The 19,535-nt window shown below is 42.3% G+C and overlaps 1 protein-coding gene across 2 annotated transcripts in view; it reads right to left on the bottom strand.

Moving 5' to 3' along the window:
- The window catches only part of LINGO2 (leucine rich repeat and Ig domain containing 2), a 2,394,831-nt gene that overhangs the window by 1,914,108 nt on the left and 461,188 nt on the right, over positions 1 to 19,535 (bottom strand). The window lies entirely within an intron of this gene.

Genomic DNA, 19,535 nt, shown 5'->3' with positions numbered 1-19,535 from the left:
CCTGGCTTTGTCATTGAAATTGCCTAGCCAGGTTTGCTGTCTGCCAGCTTGAAACTTAAAAGTTCTATCCAGAAAGGTTCTGTATTTGCAACCTATGATCTTCGGGTAGGAAACGAGGTTGCGATTTCTGGTTGTCCTTATGGGAGTGTAAAGTTCGAAGTGAGGTAATAGATAAATTGGGGCCATTCCCCACACCAGTTTATAGCAAAAGCAGAAGAAATTGAATAAAATCTGTGCCTCAATTGGCAACCAGTGTAGCAGTTTGTAGTAGTAACTAATGTGGTCATTTTTCTTTAGTACGAATATTAGTCAGATGGCCGTGTTTTGCACTAGTCTTAATTTTCTCAAGGTTTTTTTAGGTATACCCACATAGATGCTATTGCAGTAGTCTAAGGTGGATAGGATCAGTGACTGTACCAGTAGTCTAAAAGATGGAAGGTCAAAATATTTTTTGAAGGTTTTTAATTTCCAAAGTGTGGAACAGCACTTTTTAGTTACCAAGTTTGTGTGTTCGATCAAGGTCAGGTGGGTGTCTAGGGTGACTCCTAGTATTTTTATAGTTTTGGATATTGGATGATCTTGACCATTTAGGTATATTGTTGTATTGATTTTGTCTTTTGGGCTTGCCATGAAGATTTTTGTCTTTTCTGAGTTTAGTTTCAGTTTAAAATTAATAGTCCAGTGTTCGATTCGGTCATGATGTGGGATATTTGTTCTGAGGTGTCATTTGTCACGTTGGTCACTAGGATTAGGATAGAGATGTCATCGGCGTATATATATAAGCGTTTCGAAAAGCGTTTCTAAAAGATATCAAAACCATACTATTCAAAAAACACATCCCAACAATATAATCTAACATCATCTTCTATCCCCTTCGCAACCTCCTGCAATTCCACTCCATAGGCAACATCTAAGCTAGTCGCAATTGACGATAAGTCAATTCATATCTGGAAACATTGTATCCACCAAATATCTCAAAACATCAGATATAACATCTTAAAAACAGAATCTAGCTTTTCTGTAATATAAAGTTAGGCTATGTAAAATAATGTAATGTAAGTTATGCAAGTACTTTAAGATAATGTAAAGATAATGTAAAGTAATGCAAAGTAATACCACGTAAAGTTTTGTAAAGTTAGGTATGAAAAGTTATGTAAAGTTAGGTATGCAAAGTTTGTAAAGTAATGTAAAGAATTGTATTGTCATCGCCTGGAAATGACCAGCCATCTTCTAATGTAATCCGCTTAGAACCGCAAGGCACAAGCGGAATAGAAATCACTAATGTAATGTAATGTAATATAGTATATTAGGTTTAACTTTTGTAAAAGGTGGCCTAAGGATGAAGTATAGATGTTAAATAAGGTGGGAGATAGGGCTCCTGATGGACTTTTCCAAGAATTGGAGTATTTTCCGTCGTAGACCACTTGATATGATTGTTTTGTTAAGAAGCCCTGGAACCAGGTCCAAACTCTTCCTGAGAGGCCCATTGAGTCTAGGCAGTTCAGCATTATTTCATGATCCACTAGGTCGAATGCGCTGCTGAAGTCCAGTTGTAAGATCAGGGCACTGGTACCTTTACTGAAGAGATCATATAGGTGGTTGAGGATAGAACCTAGGACTGTCTCTGTGCTGAATCTTTTTCTAAAACCAGATTGATGTTCGTTGAGGAGGTTGAATTTATCTAAGTGATTAACTACTTCCAGGTTGACCAACCCTTCCAGTAGTTTGGTGAGCATGTCCTGAATATGTCTGTTTTCTTGGAAGGCGTATTATTTAAAGTGCTATACACCACATCTAGTCCATGAATCCTGGGGCATGGCCAGAATAGGAACATAGCTGGATTATGAGCATTCTAGAATTTATGCACACAGTTATAGAATATGCCCGATGTGTGCTTAAACTTGAACGCAAATGGCGCTCTATCTCTACCCATGTCAACTATAACAAATACAAAGAGCATTCCCAACATTATCGTCTAACACTAAACAATGTAAAGAAAAAATATTATTCAAAGAGCATATCGAAAGCAAAGAGTTCAAGTTTCAAGTTTATTAAAAAGCTTTTTAAACCGCTTACTCAAATTTCTAAGCGGTGTACAGTGTAAAATTACATGAAGACATATTTAAAACATAAAAACAGGGGGAAAACTACCGTATTTTCACGCATATAACGCGCGCGTTATACGCGTTTTTACCTACCGCGCATACCCCTCGCGCGTTATATGCGTGAGCGCGGTATACGAAAGTTTTCAAACATAGTTCCCACCCCGCCCGACGCCCGATTCACCCCCCCAGCAGGACCACTCGCACCCCCACCCCGAACGACCACTCGCACGCGCTCCCACCCGCACCCGCATCCACGATCGGAGCAAGAGGGAGCCCAAGCCCTCTTGCCCGGCCGACTCCCCGATGTCCGATACATCCCCCCCCCCCCGGCAGGACCACTCGCACCCCCACCCCGAAGGACCGCCGACTTCCCGACAATATCGGGCCAGAAGGGAGCCCAAACCCTCCTGGCCACGGCGACCCCCTAACCCCACCCCGCACTACATTACGGGCAGGAGGGATCCCAGGCCCTCCTGCCCTCGACGCAAACCCCCCTCCCCCCAACGACCGTCCCCCCCCAAGAACCTCCGACCGCCCCCCCAGCCGACCCGCGACCCCCCTGGCCAACCCCCACGACCCCCCCACCCCCCTTCCCCGTACCTTTGGAAGTTGGCCGGACAGACGGGAGCCAAACCCGCCTGTCCGGCAGGCAGCCAACGAAGGAATGAGGCCGGATTGGCCCATCCGTCCTAAAGCTCCGCCTACTGGTGGGGCCTAAGGCGCGTGGGCCAATCAGAATAGGCCCTGGAGCCTTAGGTCCCACCTGGGGGCGCGGCCTGAGGCACATGGTCGGGTTGGGCCCATGTGCCTCAGGCCGCGCCCCCAGGTGGGACCTAAGGCTCCAGGGCCTATTCTGATTGGCCCACGCGCCTTAGGCCCCACCAGTAGGCGGAGCTTTAGGACGGATGGGCCAATCCGGCCTCATTCCTTCGTTGGCTGCCTGCCGGACAGGCGGGTTTGGCTCCCGTCTGTCCGGCCAACTTCCAAAGGTACGGGGAAGGGGGGTGGGGGGGTCGTGGGGGTCGCCAGGGGGGTCGCGGGTCGGCTGGGGGAGCGGTCGGAGGTTCTTGGGGGGGGCGGTCGTTGGGGGGGAGGGGGGTTTGCGTCGAGGGCAGGAGGGCCTGGGATCCCTCCTGCCCGTAATGTAGTGCGGGGTGGGGTTAGGGGGTCGCCGTGGCCAGGAGGGTTTGGGCTCCCTTCTGGCCCAACTACCAAAGGTACGGGGAAGGGGGGTGGGGGGGTCGTGGGGGTCGCCAGGGGGGGTCGCGGGTCGGCTGGGGGAGCGGTCGGAGGTTCTTGGGGGGGGCGGTCGTTGGGGGGGAGGGGGGTTTGCGTCGAGGGCAGGAGGGCCTGGGATCCCTCCTGCCCGTAATGTAGTGCGGGGTGGGGGTAGGGGGTCGCCGTGGCCAGGAGGGTTTGGGCTCCCTCCTGGCCCGATATTGTCGGGGAGTCGGCGGTCCTTCGGGGTGGGGGTGCGAATGGTCCTGCCGGGGGGGGATGAATCGGACGTCGGGGGGGGTGAACGGAGAGGCGGGACAGCGCACGGAAAGTCAGGGCAGTGCACGGAAGTCAGGGGGGTGAACGGAGAGTCGGGACAGCGCACGGAAAGTCCGGAGAGTCGGGACAGCGCACGGAAAGTCAGGGCAGTGCACGGAAGTCAGGGGGGTGAACGGAGAGTCGGGACAGCGCACGGAAAGTCAGGGCAGTGCACGGAAGTCAGGGGGGGTGAACGGAGAGTCGGGACAGCGCACGGAAAGTCAGGGCAGTGCATGGAAGTCAGGGGGGGGTGAACGGAGAGTCGGGACAGCGCACGGAGAGGCGGGGCAGTGCACGGAAGTCAGGGGGGTGAACGGAGAGTCGGGACAGCGCACGGAGAGGCGGGGCAGTGCACGGAAGTCAGGGGGGTGAACGGAGAGTCGGGCAGCATGCGCGGTATAATCGTGAGCGCGTTATACCAAAGTTTTTGTGCTTATCATCGTGATTTCTGCGCGCTATACACGTGTGCGCGTTTTATACGGGTGCGTGTTATTTGCGTGAAAATACGGTAGATAAAATCCATGGAACATGTTAATACAATATTGGACAGACTATGATAGGTAAGTGGGGAGGAACTACAATCAATAAAATGAAAGTGCTACGTGAAAGGAAAGTACAGTAGGTTAGGGTAAATACAACATTTAATTGATTATAATTCTTAAAATTATAAAATAAAATATTGTCCTTAACAGGACAGTTATTATCCGAATGCATCCTGGAACAGAAATGTTTTAAATTTTACTTTAAATTGTTTTAAATCAGGTTCGCTGCGGATATAATTCGGCAGTGAGTTCCAGAGAGTAGGAGCAGTAACTGCAAAATTGTTGGAGCGCAAAGTGTTAATCAGTTTTAAAGAGGGTATAATGAGGAGATTCTAAGATGCTGAACGGAGGGTTTTTACTGTGTTATATGGAATTAGGAGTCTATTTATGAAGTCTGGTTGATTATTTAGTTTTGTAGTAAATGTCCTCTTCACTATTCTCAAAAAATTAACCCAGTTCAAACAGAAACAAGCTATCCCTGTTGCCAATTTCCCCTCAGCACAAAATCTTTCTGATTTTTTTCAGAAAAAAATCAATAACATCAGGAATCACATCAGACGTAGTTCTAGTACTTCGTCTACCTTGGAAGAAGATAATTTCAAATCTTTCTCTGCTACTTGCTCAAACTTCTTGATACCATCTCTTTCTGATGTCCAACGTATTACGGTATACAATCACTTAACTCCAGAGGCTCCAATTCAGAATCCATTCCCCCATTCATCCTAAAACATTATTTCTCCTTCTTTGGTCCTTATATCCTCAAACTCATCTACAAAAGTCTTACTACAGCCTATTTGCCTACTGTCTGGAAACATTCTACTATCCATCATATCATCAAAAATGTCAAAGAAAGCACCATGCAATGCTCTAATTACAGACCCATCGCCAACCTTCCATTTTTAGCAAAATTAAGTGAAAAAATTGTGCATAACCAACTCTCTGACTTTGTGGACTTAAGGGGTACTCAAATACTACACCCCAACCAAATGGGTTTCCGTGAGAATCATTCTACAGAACACTCTCTCATAGGTCTCACAACTACTATTCAATAGTATCTTGATCAGCATTTTTTCTTATCTCTCTGGACCTCGCCACAGCATTCGATATCATAGACCATCAGCTTTTACTTCGTAGACTTGCCTCTATTGGTATCACTAACTAGTCTCTTAAAGGTTTAGATCTTACTTCTCCTGCAGGACTTCCACAGTTCATTTCAATAATTCCTCATTTCAAAATAATTTCGGCATTCTACAGGTTTCTGTTCTATCACCGCTTATTTTTAACATTTACCTTGCACCGTTCCTAACTCTCTGCTAGTCAATTGGCTTCTCAATTTTCGCCTATGCTGAAGACTTACAAATTCTTCATGTCACTGATTCTTCCAATGTCGATGACATAAGCTGTATCAACGCTAAGCTAGTAAAATCAGAGATTGGTTAAACATTAAAATGCTTTCTCTCAGCATCACGAAAACTAACGGTGTTCTCTTCCCATGGAAAGAGTACCTTCAACTTGTAGATCTGCTATCCATCGAAAATATCCTGATTGAGTCTATTTCTGCTATTAAAATCTTAGGAGTCATCATTGATAATAAACTCACTTATCGTCCTCAAATCAGCGCTCTTGTTAAAAATTGTTTCTACAAACTTAGATTGATACAGTCCTTAGCTCCTCTCTTAGAGTCTCACCGATCTATTCCCTTATCTCCAAAATTAACTACTGTAATTCAATATATAAAGGTTTATGTCAAAAATAAATTAGACAACTATAATTGATCCAAAACACTGCTATTAAAATAATTACAAATTCAAAAAAATACAATCACGTCATTTCCCTATTAAAGAAAGCCAACTGGCTTCCTATCCCCCATTGAATTACATATAAAATTGCACTGTTAACATTCAAAACTTAAAAAACTAATGAATCCACCTTTATAAACAGACTTCTTATTCCTTACGATCCTCCCAGAGTCCTCAGATCCATATCCAGGTCGATAGTGTTAAAGGGGTGGTTCCTTGATAAAGCGGTTTCCCGCGAAACATGTCGGCTATGTCACCCTGCCTGATTAAAAAACATCTCTACTAGATAAAACTACATTAAAGCTAAGTAAAATAAGTCGAACTATATGGAAAATTATAAGAAAGTCATAAATATTTAAATATATAAAGCTCTTGTAAAAGTTAAAAATTAGAAAAATTAGACCCAGTGACGATTTGTCACGTAAAACTCAGAACGGTGATATGTTTGAGTTCTGAGTGGTGACGCTGAGGGCCTAATAATTGACTAAACAGGTTGCTACTTGAAATAAGGAAGAAGTTCCTATTTCTATTGAATTGAATTTTATGATTAGCATTTCATCAAATTTTTAATAAACTATGAAACCATGATTTAGGCCTGGTTTCCCTTGGCCTAAATGAGTGCACCTAAAAGTTTTGATGCACACTGGCACTCACTGTAGCATGATTCTGAAAAGAGCATATAACTTTTATAGAATCCCGCTAAGCACTATTCTAGTTGGTGCCAATTTTATGGGTGCCATATATTCAATATGACCCATAAAGTCAGCCAGATTTGAATATTAAAATGTAAGGAACTGAGTGTGAATTCAGCAGTCTCTGGGCATCCAAATTTTGTTATACAGTAGAATAGTTAGTCAACATTTGTGCATCAACATTTAGGCACCCACCATTGGATATACACCATTGCACTTGCACACTGTGAAAATTTTGCAATATTCTTGTAAAATGTTATATTCATGTGCTTATGTGCTAATTTACTATAGTCTAAACTAACAAATGGTGCTTATATTTAGGTACTAAGATTAAGGTGCCCTCAGTTTAAACCTCTGGGCAAGTGGCAGTTGGTAGAGCAAACGTTTTAGACAGCTGGGGATCACTGTGGATAGGTACAAAATTAAGGAAATCAGTGGTCATTAAGAGAATCAAGGGCTGGGTAGGTTGTTTTAATATTCTCTAACAGGATGTGGTATGGGAGATGGGCAGAGCTATGCTCAGTTGCTGAGCAGGCTGACCTGAGCAGGAAGTATTATTTTTGTGAGAGGGTGGGACATGTTAGGAGGGCTGCTGTGGTCTGGGAGCTGTATGTCCCACCTTCTCTTTTCCTGTTTTTGGTTTGGGTCTGGTTCCTTGTGTTCTTTTGAGGTAAGAAGAGTGCTGGGGTAGAACAGCTGAAGGGGGGGGGGGGGGGAGAAAAGAAGAGGATCTAGAGTTTTGAATGGTGCCCAATAAAAAAAAGGAGGGAAATAAAGGAGGGAATTGATTTATTTAGTGTGCTCATGTGCACCACTACCAAGAAGCATGATTCTGTAACACTGTGGTCTAGGAATGAGTTCTATTGTTATGTGAAGATATCAGCTTGGTTCACTATTGGCTAGTTTGTCACAGACTAGCAGGACAGGCAGTGTCATAGTAATGGGGGGGATCCCCCCTAGGTGCCCTCTTCGTGAGGGCACCAACTCCCATCCTCCTCTCCACTCCCTGCTCCTTCCCTGCTCCCACCTACTACTGAATGTTTGCACCACTTCTCTTCTCCTGTTCATGGTGTGAGCAGCAACTCCAACCTGCTGCTCATGTCAGCATTGACTTTTCCTCTGATGTCACTTCCTGGACCTGCAATTAGGAAGTGATGTAAGAGATAGAGCCGATGCTGGGGCAAACAGCATGTTAGGATTTCTGATCAAGCTGTGAACATTAATGAAGTACAGGGGAAGGGAAGGGCATATGTGTGACAGAAGACGGCAGGAAAGGAGAGGATGGGGCAGAGAAGGGGATGAGGTAGGGACGCCTCTCACCATCGCTACATCACTGACAGGGGTAGGAGAAGAAACTATTTTTGAATAATTTAATTGTATTATTCCTGTTACTTATGTGTTATTTATTATAATGCTGAGGCCATTGTCTTCTCATTGTGGTGGTGCAAACATTGAACCCATGCACGAAACACACACCTTCAAAACAATGCATTCTGCACGTATACAGCCTTTTTTAAAATCACTAATTACACACACAATTTCAAATGCACATGTAAACTTGCTATTTACATGTGCAAATATGCAATCTTTCCAAAATAATCCCCTTAGTATTATATTTCAACGCGTGAATTGTCTATTTAACTCACATATTGAAAAATGAATTTCTCAAGAAGTACTTATTTCATGAAGATGAAATTAGATATTGCCAGATGGGCACCTATTTGAAATCTATCTTCTGTCCTAATTATAAACCCCATTTCTGAATGCATGGGTGCCCCCTTTTCTGAAAGCTTGTGAAATGAAAGCCAAAACCTTCTGGGCAGCTTATTGACTCTCTGCTTTCTGTAAGCGTATAGACCCTGCACAGGGCTGTAGAAAGCTCATCAATGTGCCTGCTGCTGTTATGTGGATTTGCTGAGATGTATACACACGAGTAACAGTAAATCCACTTTGATGAAAAGGTTGCATCTTTCCAGCAGATTGTGATTCAAACTCGGCCATCTAAATCTCATTTCTCCCACTTTGCTGTTGCCTTCAGCTGTATTAAACCTGTCTCCTGGTAAAACGGAAGAGTTTCTTCCTTATTGAAACTGCAAAATGATTCATAATGTTTACCAAAAGAGTGTAACTTTTATTAAAAGAACATGGGCTACAGAGCTCTATCGGCCCATCTGTATTACATCTTTTGAAAAAAAAAAGTGAGGCTTTTTGTTTCACAGATTAAAATAGGTCTTTAAACCGTCATGATACCTTCCCTTTAAAAAAGCTCATTTTAAGCTCTAGATCCATAGATAAGAAGCACTGCCAGAAAATACGATAGTTTCACCACACAAATTATCCAATAAAATCAGGATTTGTATACCAAAGTATTCAAGAAGGGAATAGGAAAGAGCAAGAGATTGTTGTACCACTGGAGAAAGGCATTTCAAATAACTCCAAACTGTGGCAATTTCCAAAATGCAAAATACCTTTGTAAATTATAGTGTTGTGCATTTGTTGCAAATATACAGTTCCTAGGGTGACCAATTTTTTTGTGCACAGATCACTTGTATATGCATCTACTTAAGTGGAGGAGTAGCCTAATGTAGGATTTCCAGATTTTCCAATCAGAAATTTCAGACTCCTAGACTCGCCCCCACACCCGCCCAGTTCCACCCATCCCCGCCCTAATCCCACCCCCAGTTCGGCCCTAGCCCTGCTCCTCATTGCCTGCTCTTGTCCGCAAATCACGCCAGGCAAGGAGGAAGTCTGCAAATGCGTGGATGTCACTCGATGACATCCGTGCATGTGGGGTCTTCTTTCCTGCCCGACGTGATTTCAGGAGGCTTTTCAAAACCCAGACAAAGTGCCAGGTTTTGAAAAGCCGTACAGACACCCATACATGTCCTGAAAATGAGGACATGTCTGGGGAAATCCAGATGTCTGATAACCCTAAGCCTAAAGGTCAATGCAGTGGCCTGGGAACCTGGGCTCAACTTCCACTGCAGCTCCTTGTGCCCCTGGGCAAGTCACTTAACCCTCTATTGCCCCAGGTACAATATAAGCACCTGTATAAAATATAAACTATTTTGATCAGTGGCGTAATGAGGGGAGGATGCACCTGGGGCGGTGGCGCTCCCCGTGCCCTTCTCTCTGCCCCTCATATCTTCCTCGACCCCCACTCCTTTCCCGCTCCCACGTCATACTCACAACCTCCCTTCCCCCGTACCTCTTTAAATCTTCACCAGGGTTAGCAGTTTTTCTAGCCTGCTGCTTGCGCTAGCATTGGATTTTTCTCTGATGTTATTTCCTGGCCCTGTGACCCGGAAGTGATTTCAGAGGGGAGCCGGGCCAGCGCGAGCAGCAGGCCAGAGAAGTTGCGTGCATTGGCAAATCTTTAAAGAAGTATGGGGGGAGAGGCCATGAGCCTGATGTGCAGGGTAGGTGAGGTGCTGGCGCCCCTACCAAGTTGGCGCCTGGGGCAGTCCAACTTTCCCCTGCTCCCCCTTTACTACGTCTCTAGCTTTGATAACCACAGGAAGGCAGTACAGTGCTCCCCCGCAAATTCACAGTCTAGGTCATTCGCGGTATATTCCAACCAAGAATGACCGGGCAGGAGAGGGCAGCCAGAGGGGCAGGAGAGGGCAGCCGGAGTTCCAGCGAGTGAAGGAATTAACTCGCGGTATGCTCCAACCACCTCTTCCTGTACTAAAGTCGGGCCTCACCAATCAGGAGCTGCTTTGACACACAGCTCCTAATTGGAGAGGACCGACTTTAGTACAGGAAGAGGCGGAGTGATTTCCTTCACTCACCGGCGCTCCGACTGCCCTGTCCTGCCTCTCCGGCTGCCCTCTCCTATCTCCCCCGCTAAAAACCGTATTTGCGGTTTTTCAGCATTCGCAGGGGTTCCTGGAACGGAACCCGTGCAAATATTGGGGGAGTACTGTATATCAAATTTCACCCCCCTTTTCCTAGTTATTAATTAATGCATATACAATCTAGTTGCGCTACAAATTATTGTGCCCATATACTTCAGGAGTAATTCTATCAATCAGGTGCTAACATTTAAGTCCCAGTTATGTGCATAAATATTGAAAATACTAGCATATATAGGTGTATATACACTATTCTGTATATATGCACATATGGATGCAGTAGTTAGAGCTACAGTCCCAGCACCCAGAGGTTGTGGGTTTAAATCCCATGCTGCTCCTTGTGACCCAGGGCATGTCACTTTATCCCCCATTACCCCAGGTACTTTAGGTAGAGTTTGAGCCCACCAGAACAGATAGGGAAAAAAGCTTGAATACCTGAATGTAAACCACTGAGGATATAAGTGGTATATAAATACTAAAAATCAATAAATAAATACAATCTGTGATAACATGTATTGCCCATGTGCACATACACATGGGCAGACTCTGGGTAGATTATGGTCATTTTCAAATGCAATTTATATTGTAGGTTATTATAAATGACACATGTATCACCGTTACTTGTATGGACACATTTTCACCAGCTTTATGGCTGGTATGAGTGCTCATGCCCGACCACATTATGTATGTACATAATGTACATAATTATGCTCTTTTGAAAAAGGGCTAAAAAAAACCCTCGTATTTTCCAAGACCATATTATTGCTAAAACTGCTAATCATGTTAATTTACTGGAATGTTCTAAACTAAACTAAACTAAAATTTAGATTTATAGACCGGGTCATCACCGATTGGAGCTCGACTCAGTTTACAATAAGAAAAAATAATACATAGAAAGAACTGTCTTCAGAGCTTTCCGAAATGAAGGAAAAGGACTTAGGGCTCCTTTTACTAAGGTACGCTAGCGTATTTAGTGCACGCAGGAAATTACTTCGCGCTATGTGGAAAAACTAATGCCAGCTCAATGCTGGCATTAAGGTCTAGCACGTGTGGCATTTTAGCATGCGCTATTCCATGTGCTAATGCCCTAATGCAGCTTAGTTAAAGGAGCCCTTAAACTTCTGAGTGTAGGGGGCAAATTATTCCACAGCTCTGCCAATTTAAAAGAGTACGAGCTGCTAAATTTTCTAATAGGTTTGTCATCACCCTTAAGAGAAGGAAAAGAAAGTTTCAACTTGTGAAAACTTCAAGTAAGATGAGATCTGTAATTATTCCAATCTAAGAGAACAAGAGAGATGAAAATGCCAAATAAAATCTTAAATGTGATGCAAATGCACTTGAATTGAACTCCGAGATGAACTGATAGCCAATGTAATTATTTAAGCAATGGAGACGCATGATCAAATTTGCTCTTGCCAAATATGAGCCTGGCGGCCATATTTTGGATTAGCTGAAGTCTTTGCAAGCTGAGCTTAGGTAAACAATTTTTTTAAAGTGCTATTTCATCTAAAATTTGATTGCTTAAAATTTCCCAATAAGATAAAAAAATTTCTTCTTGTCCCTCTATATTTCTCAATTCGTAGTGTGACCAGAATTCTACATGGTCTACCTTACCTCTTCCCATAACTTCTATCTTCTTATTCCTAAGCCTTGAATTATTACTTACTTTACCCTGGGGTTTTTTGCCATTTTAAATAGAAAGTACATAAACGGTGATCTGACCAAACTGTATCGCTCCATGTTACCTCTTTTAAATCAATTTTAATATTTGAATGATCTTTTGTAGAAAATGTCACCAAATCTAAATGGTGGCCTTTCACATGTGTTTTTTTCCTGTTTTGGTAATATAAAATCCAAACTCTTTAAAAAAGAAAAAAATCATCTGTATCTGTATTTTCCTGGTCCAAATGAATATTTATATCACCCAACAAGAGGTGATATAGTCCTAGCGTTGAACTTGATAAAACAAATTCATAAAAATCTTCTCTCACTAAATTCCATTTTTTAGGGGGAATGTAAAACAAAGTAACTGAAAAATTCATCCAATGATTCCTGAGACATTATCAGAAATCATCCATGTTTCTGTAAGTAATGTAATGTCTGGCTTTGTTTCCTCTAACCAGTCTCGTATCAAAATTGTTTTATTTCTAATAGACCATATATTCAGATATGTACACTTTAAATTGGAGAACTCTGCTCCGTATGATAGAGTTGATCTCTCAATAAATTTTGAACTTTTAGGTCTTGGTTTTTGTTTTTTAGACATATGGCATGGTGAAATCAAAACCGGTATATGCCACGGTCCTGATTCATTATAACTATATAAACACCTTGGGGGCTCTAAAAAGAGGCCTGTGACTTAGAGGCCGATTCCAAGTAACATGAACAGGGATTAAATCAGATTTAGCTATTGCACCAACCCAACTTCTAAACCATAATAAATAACATATCCCTAAAATCCATGTTGGACTCTGACTTAGCCATTTTTCCACAGTGATTAAATAGAACGAAATAAAAACTTCTAGAAATTTCTAAAAACAACGATCTAATAATTCAGCTAGCCCCCAAAATACTTTGTAAAACACCCTACGAGAAGCTGATATTACAAAATCTTATCTTTAAAGACGCTTTTCCTTGATTGCTTTTTCCATTTGCTTCGCAAAGACGCGAGGCCTCCTAAAGCAGCAGGAGTGAGGGTTGCTGCATCAACGAGTTCAATTTTTTCAGCAAATCAGGCAACAATAGTGTCAGGGATGGTGTCAGGAAGTGTTGGGTACATTCGGGGGGAAGGGCTTCGGGGGTCGATCTTAACTAGGGATTATTTTTGGGGTAGGGCTTATATTAGGAGCACCTTTAAAAATCATGTTAGGACTTATTTTCGGGAAAGGTCTTAATTTCAGGGAAACAGGGTAATAGTAAGTCTCTCCTGCTTACTTAAACCATGTTAAATATCAACCCCTATACTTTTAAACTGTCATTTAGAATGTTGAGAAAAAATTTATGAGCCCCAAATACAATGAGAAATATACATTTTTTACCATGTTTAATTGAAACCAGTATTTTCTTACATCACAAAAAGGATGTAAATTAAACAATTATATGTAAACACCATAACGTACAAAGCAGGAAGAGTAAGTATAATTCAGGATCAGTGTGTATGTGAAGCAGTAATTGAACCCTAGTTTTCTTAACACTGAAATGACTAATTAGTATCAGGTGCTTAAATAATTGGGCAACAAACAAACTACGCTGCAATGTAATTCTGCATGAATGACTCTGGGAATCGTATTCAGTATACTACTACTACTACTACTAATTATTATTAATTATTATACACAGTGCTCTACAGAGTCACAAAAATCCCCATTTGTGCCCTTAAACTGCAAACAGCCAAACATAAGAACATAAGCAGTGCCTCTGCTGGGTCAGACCAGAGGTCCATCATGCCCAGCAGTCTGCTCACGCGGTGGCCCATCAGGTCCAGGACCTGTATAGTAATCCTCTATCTATACCATTCTATCCCCTTTTCCTTCATGAAATCATCTAATCCCTTCTTGAACCCCAATACCGTACTCTGTCCTATCAAACACTTTAAAATAATAAGTGTTCAAGGCTTGTGCGGTTAAGGCAGAGCCTACAGGAATGGGACAGTCTCCTTGCGGCACACACTCACTGGCACCTGAGGCACTCTTCCTCGCTGCTTTGCACAAGTTGATTTTAAGATTATTTTAAACTGTATTTTAAGCTTTGAGTGTTTTATGTTGTTTTTATGCTGCTTTCAATTTCTTTTTAACAGTTTTACCCAAGGCTTCTCTGCCGCCACGCAGCGGCGGCTCGTTTTGGACTCCGCCTCCTGAATCCGGTACATGCTTATATTCAGTCTCCTTGCGGCACATGCCGCAAAGGCACGCGCCTTTGGCGCACGCCAAAGGAGCACGCTTAAGGAGCAGGTCCTGCTCCTTAGTGCATGTGAGTCTGTGAGCCAGGTCTCAGATATTGCCACCACATCCAGGTCGGCATTCCTTATTTCTGTTTCCAGATCCAGTATCTTGTTTCCCAAGCTGTGTGCGTTAACGTACATAGCCTTCCATGTTGTGTTTTTATTATGTCTTACTGGGGATATTCCTGTTTGAGTTACTTGGACACTTTTAGCATTATTAGCATATTTGGTATTCTCTCTAGACCCAGAGCTATATCTTGTACCTGACCCGGATTCCCCAGACCCAGAGCTACAGTGTGTACCTATCTCAAAAACGGAAATGTGTGTATCCTGTGGGGGAGTTCCCGCATGGGCTACTTGAACTCCTTTCACAAAATTTGCAATGTGTATACCCCTGCTGAACCCAGGATTACAATGTGTACTGCCCTTAGTCCCGGAATTACAGTGTGTACACTCCCCGGACCCAGAATTGCAATGTGTAGTCCTCCTAGATCCTGAATTGCAATGTGACCCCGAATTGTAATGTGAACCTTCCCTAGACTCGATAGTGTGTATACTACTTATCCCAGCCTCATAAAAGTATTGACCTTTTAGCACACCAGGTAGGTAATTTGTGCCCATACCCTCCCCCAACTTACCTAGTTTAAAGCCCTGTGAAGTAGGCGGGCTAGACGGTGTCCAAGGACATTCTTCCCTCTTGGACACCGTCTAGCCCGCCTACTTCACATACCCTGCCCAGGAACTTGATACCTACTTTATAGAGAAGGTTAATATTAGGAAAAATCTTACTATGAATCTGCACTCCATATCAGATCAGGATCAAACTGATTCAAGATTCTCATTATCATCAAAATGCTTTCAATTTAATCTACCAAATCTACTGGAGATTGAATCCATTATCAAAACCATTAATATCAAGGGCTCTCAAGTTGATTCAATCCCTCCTTTCATTCTCAAGCGTTATTTTACCATTTTCGGTCCTTTCATCCTTACACTAATTCATGAAAGTCTTCAAAAAAGTGTAATGCCTAAAGCATGGAAGGAAACAGTCATTCGTTCCATCATCAAGGACCAAAAAATTAGTTCGGAGGAAAAATCCAATTACAGGCCAATTGCAAATATCCTCTTCTTGGCAAAGTTCACTGAGAAGGTGGTATTTAATCAAGTATCTGAGTTCATAGAAAAAATGAACATTTTACATCCAAACCAAACGAGCTTTAGACAGTACGTTAGATAGATTGTGAGCCCACCGGGACAGATAGGGAAAATGCTTGAGTACCTGATTGTAAAACCGCTTAATTAACCTTGATAGGCGGTATATAAAATCCTAATAATATCATTCTACTGAACATTCGCTGATTGGCCTGTCCACTTCCATACTTTACTTTCTAGATCATCACACATCCGTCCTTTTGATCTCCCTTGAATTCTCATCTGCGTTTGATACGATCGACCACAAACTTCTTATAGATAGATTACAGTTGATAAGTATTACAGATCAGGTTCTCCTTTGGTTTAAATCCTATTTCAAAAATCGCACTTCAACTGTATCTTTCAACAATACAACTTCCAAAAGTTTTTCAGTAACATATGGTATACCATAGGGGTCCATTCTTTCACCACTTTTGTTTATTTTTTTTGCACCGCTTATGACCCTCTGCTAAGCCATTGGCTTTACCGCATTCGCTTAAGCAGATGGCATTCAACTTTTACATCCACTTGATCCCTCCAACCCCTCGGAAACAATAGCAATTAATAGGAAACTTGAGGAGATTCACCAGTGGCTCGATGCAAACAGATTAGCCCTTAATGTTAATAAATCAAATGTCATGTTTTTTCCTTGGAAAGACAGTTCCAAAGTTTCTTTTCCAATTTCCATTAAGTATACTACTTTACAATTAATAAGTAATATCAAAATCTTAGGGGTTGTCTTTGATGATAAACTAACTTACCACAATCACATTAGCAATATTGTCAAATCTACCTTTTACAGACTTCGTCAAATCCGTTCACTATCTAAATTTCTTTGGCCAAAGTCTCTTAACATTCTAATTCATTCCCTGGTTATCTCAAAAATTAATTATTGCAATGCTTTACTCAAGGGAATAGCTCAATAAGAAATTATATTATTGCAGGTCATTCAAAATGCCTCAATTAAACTTATAATGAAAGCAAAGAAATTTGATCACGTCACCCCACTTCTTAAGAAAGCGCACTGGTTCCCAGTCGCGCATTGAATACAGTATAAATTAAGTCTGCTTACCTTCAAGTCCCTGTTATATAAAACTCCAGCTTTCATTTATAAATTGATTCCTTATACCCCAACCAGATCACTGAGGTCTATCGATCAACATTTATTAGTTACGCCCTCACTCAAAGTTATTAACACACGGCGGCATTTTATTTTTTTCTGTTACAGCTCCTCAAACATGGAACTCCCTCCCTATTTATCTTAGAGAAGAAAACAGCTTAGATAAATTTAAAAGCAAACTAAAAAGCTTTCTTTTTAAAGATACTTTTGATACTTAGGAGTTCCAACTTATCTCTATAACCTCTTATAAGGCTACTGTTTATTCCCTCCCTATCGTTTTTTTACCTTAATTGTCTTCTTTTCTGTTAACAATTTTGTATTTCTTTACCCATTCTTTCCCTTTTATTTTTTACTGTTTATATTGTTAGTCAATAATTTGTTATGCTTGTTCAGTGTCTATTTGTTTTTGCTATCCCCGGTACTACCTGTAATTTTAAAGATATGTTCATCGCTTAGAAATTTGAGTAAGCGATTAATCAAATACACAATAAACTTGAAACAACAAAACTCATGGGGACAGGATGGGGAAATTGAGTTCCTGCAGTGGATTACAAAGAAACATATATTGATACCAGATCCTGATATGTGTCGCGTTAAGATAAAAACTTGTATTGAAAAATCTTGCACTTTAAGTATGGCAAATTGTAGCTTGTTAACTGGATATTATGTAACCTGTTCTGAGTTCTTTTGGGAGAACAGGATAGAAAACATATTAAATAAATAAATAAATAAAATGTTTTGAGTTTGGTCTATAACAGAGATAGGGAACTCCGGTCCTCGAGAGCCGTATTCCAATCTGGTTTTCAGGATTTCCCCAATGAATATGCATGAGATCTATTTGCATGCACTGCTTTCAATGCATATTCATTGGGGAAATCCTGAAAACCCAACTGGAATATGGCTCTCGAGGACCGGAGTTCCCTACCCCTGGTCTATAAAATCAGTAGGAATTCATTGTGTCATAAGCACAAGATTGATTTACAAATAAGAGTAGATGAATGCTTATTTGTCTAGACAGGGTTACAAGTACATTTAGGACTCCATCCACCTGTTAAAGACTCTACAAATGAAGAATTCAAAAGTAAAGCGACTCTAGGCAGGAGTGATCAAACTGCCAAAATCACCTTAAGAGCAAAGTGGAAAACTAGCCACAATGCTGCAGGTGCATACGTTAATTTAAAAAAAAAATGTTAAAAAGGGCATGACTTGGGCAAAACAGGGAGGGGCTGGGTGGAACTGTGTGGGCCTGGAGCCAAGGCCATGGGTCTGGATTTTACGATCATAAAATTTGGTAACCCTTGTTTTACTAATAAGAACATAAGCAATGCCTCTGATGGGTCAGACCAGAGGTCCATCGCGCCCAACAGTCTGCTCACGCGGCGGAACAAGGGCTTGGTGGATCACCAAGAATGGGTTGCCTAGCAACATAGATGCCACAAGGGGCAGAGAATACTTGAATTTCATGTTACTAGGGGGTATTGACCTTCCTGAAGGTGGTGGAGTCGAACTGGTTAAAATCCAGGGTTACACCCTGGAGGTTGAGGCAGGAAACAAAGAAGGAAGCTTCAGTCCCTCTTTCCTGGATCTGGGAGGGAAAGAGTAAGCAGAATCCTTTGGAAAGCATACTGGAATACATCCAGGTCAGTTCAGACACTGTACCTCAGCAGAAATTTGATAGTACTTGGGGATTTAGAGAAAATGAACTGAAACCTGCTGTGAAGAAGAGTACGGTAAGCAGAACACTTATGGGAAAACAGTCCGGTCAGTTCAGGCATTATACCTCAGCAAGAATAGAGCAGTGTTGCGGTTGTAACAATGCTGAACTAAAACCTGTGTTGAAGGCAGAATGCAACACAGCTGTTGCTCCTATTAATTAAGTTTCAGGGGAAAGGAGCATTCTTGCCTTCAGTTGCTTAGCTGAGCTTGCTAGCTTGGGAAAAGGGTGGAAAAGCCCACTAGTTTGGGAGTTTTGCAATTACTTGTAAGATTAAGATTGTAAGATTAACAGCAATAGCCAATCAAGGACTTCCTTCACTCTCTTAGGAAGTTCCTAATTGGCTCAGGCCCCTCCCAAGGGAGGAGTCTGAGGCATCTGAGCCAGTCAGGGTCTTAGGCCCCTCCCCATTCATCTCATGATGCACTGGGGCGGGGCCTAAGGCCTCAGACACATCACTGGAGTCATAGGAGCAGGAGGGACTGAGCACTCCTCCTGCTCCATTACAGGTGCGGGGAAGGGGGACCGATGGCAGGATGGAGTGGGAATCCTTCCTGCCATAATTTTGAAGCAGCGGCAGCGGAAGCATTGGGCATCAGCGGGGGGAGGGGGGGAGGCATGGGGGCATTATTTTGGTTCGGGGAGGGACGGGGAAGGGGCACTTGTTGGAAGAGAGTGGGGGCTTTTTTAAAAATTTAACTGGGCTGATATTTTGCGTGTGTAATACATGCAAAATATCTGCCCAATTTTTTTTTTTTTTAAATTTAAGCCGGCAGAAGCCCTAACAGCAGTGAACCAATCGCTGTTTTAAAATCAGACAGAAATCGGCCAACAGCGATTGACTCCCTATCTTTAGTGAATCTGGTCCTAAGTTAGGCACCTACAGGAGAACTTACTTGAGCTATTATAAAATGTCTAAGCGGCTTACAATTTTTTAAAAAAAGTCAAAGTATAGGCGTATGTGAAGACATGACATGGGTGTGGGGAGAAGAGAGTGAACTAAAATATAAATAGAAAAGCAAGGGAGGGAAAACACGAAAAG

This window comes from Geotrypetes seraphini, chromosome 1, assembly GCF_902459505.1.
Source record: "Geotrypetes seraphini chromosome 1, aGeoSer1.1, whole genome shotgun sequence".
In the NCBI taxonomy this organism is placed as follows: Eukaryota; Metazoa; Chordata; class Amphibia; order Gymnophiona; family Dermophiidae; genus Geotrypetes; species Geotrypetes seraphini.
The sequence above is the reverse complement of the archived record's forward strand: the minus strand, read 5'-3'. Positions and strand labels throughout refer to the sequence as shown.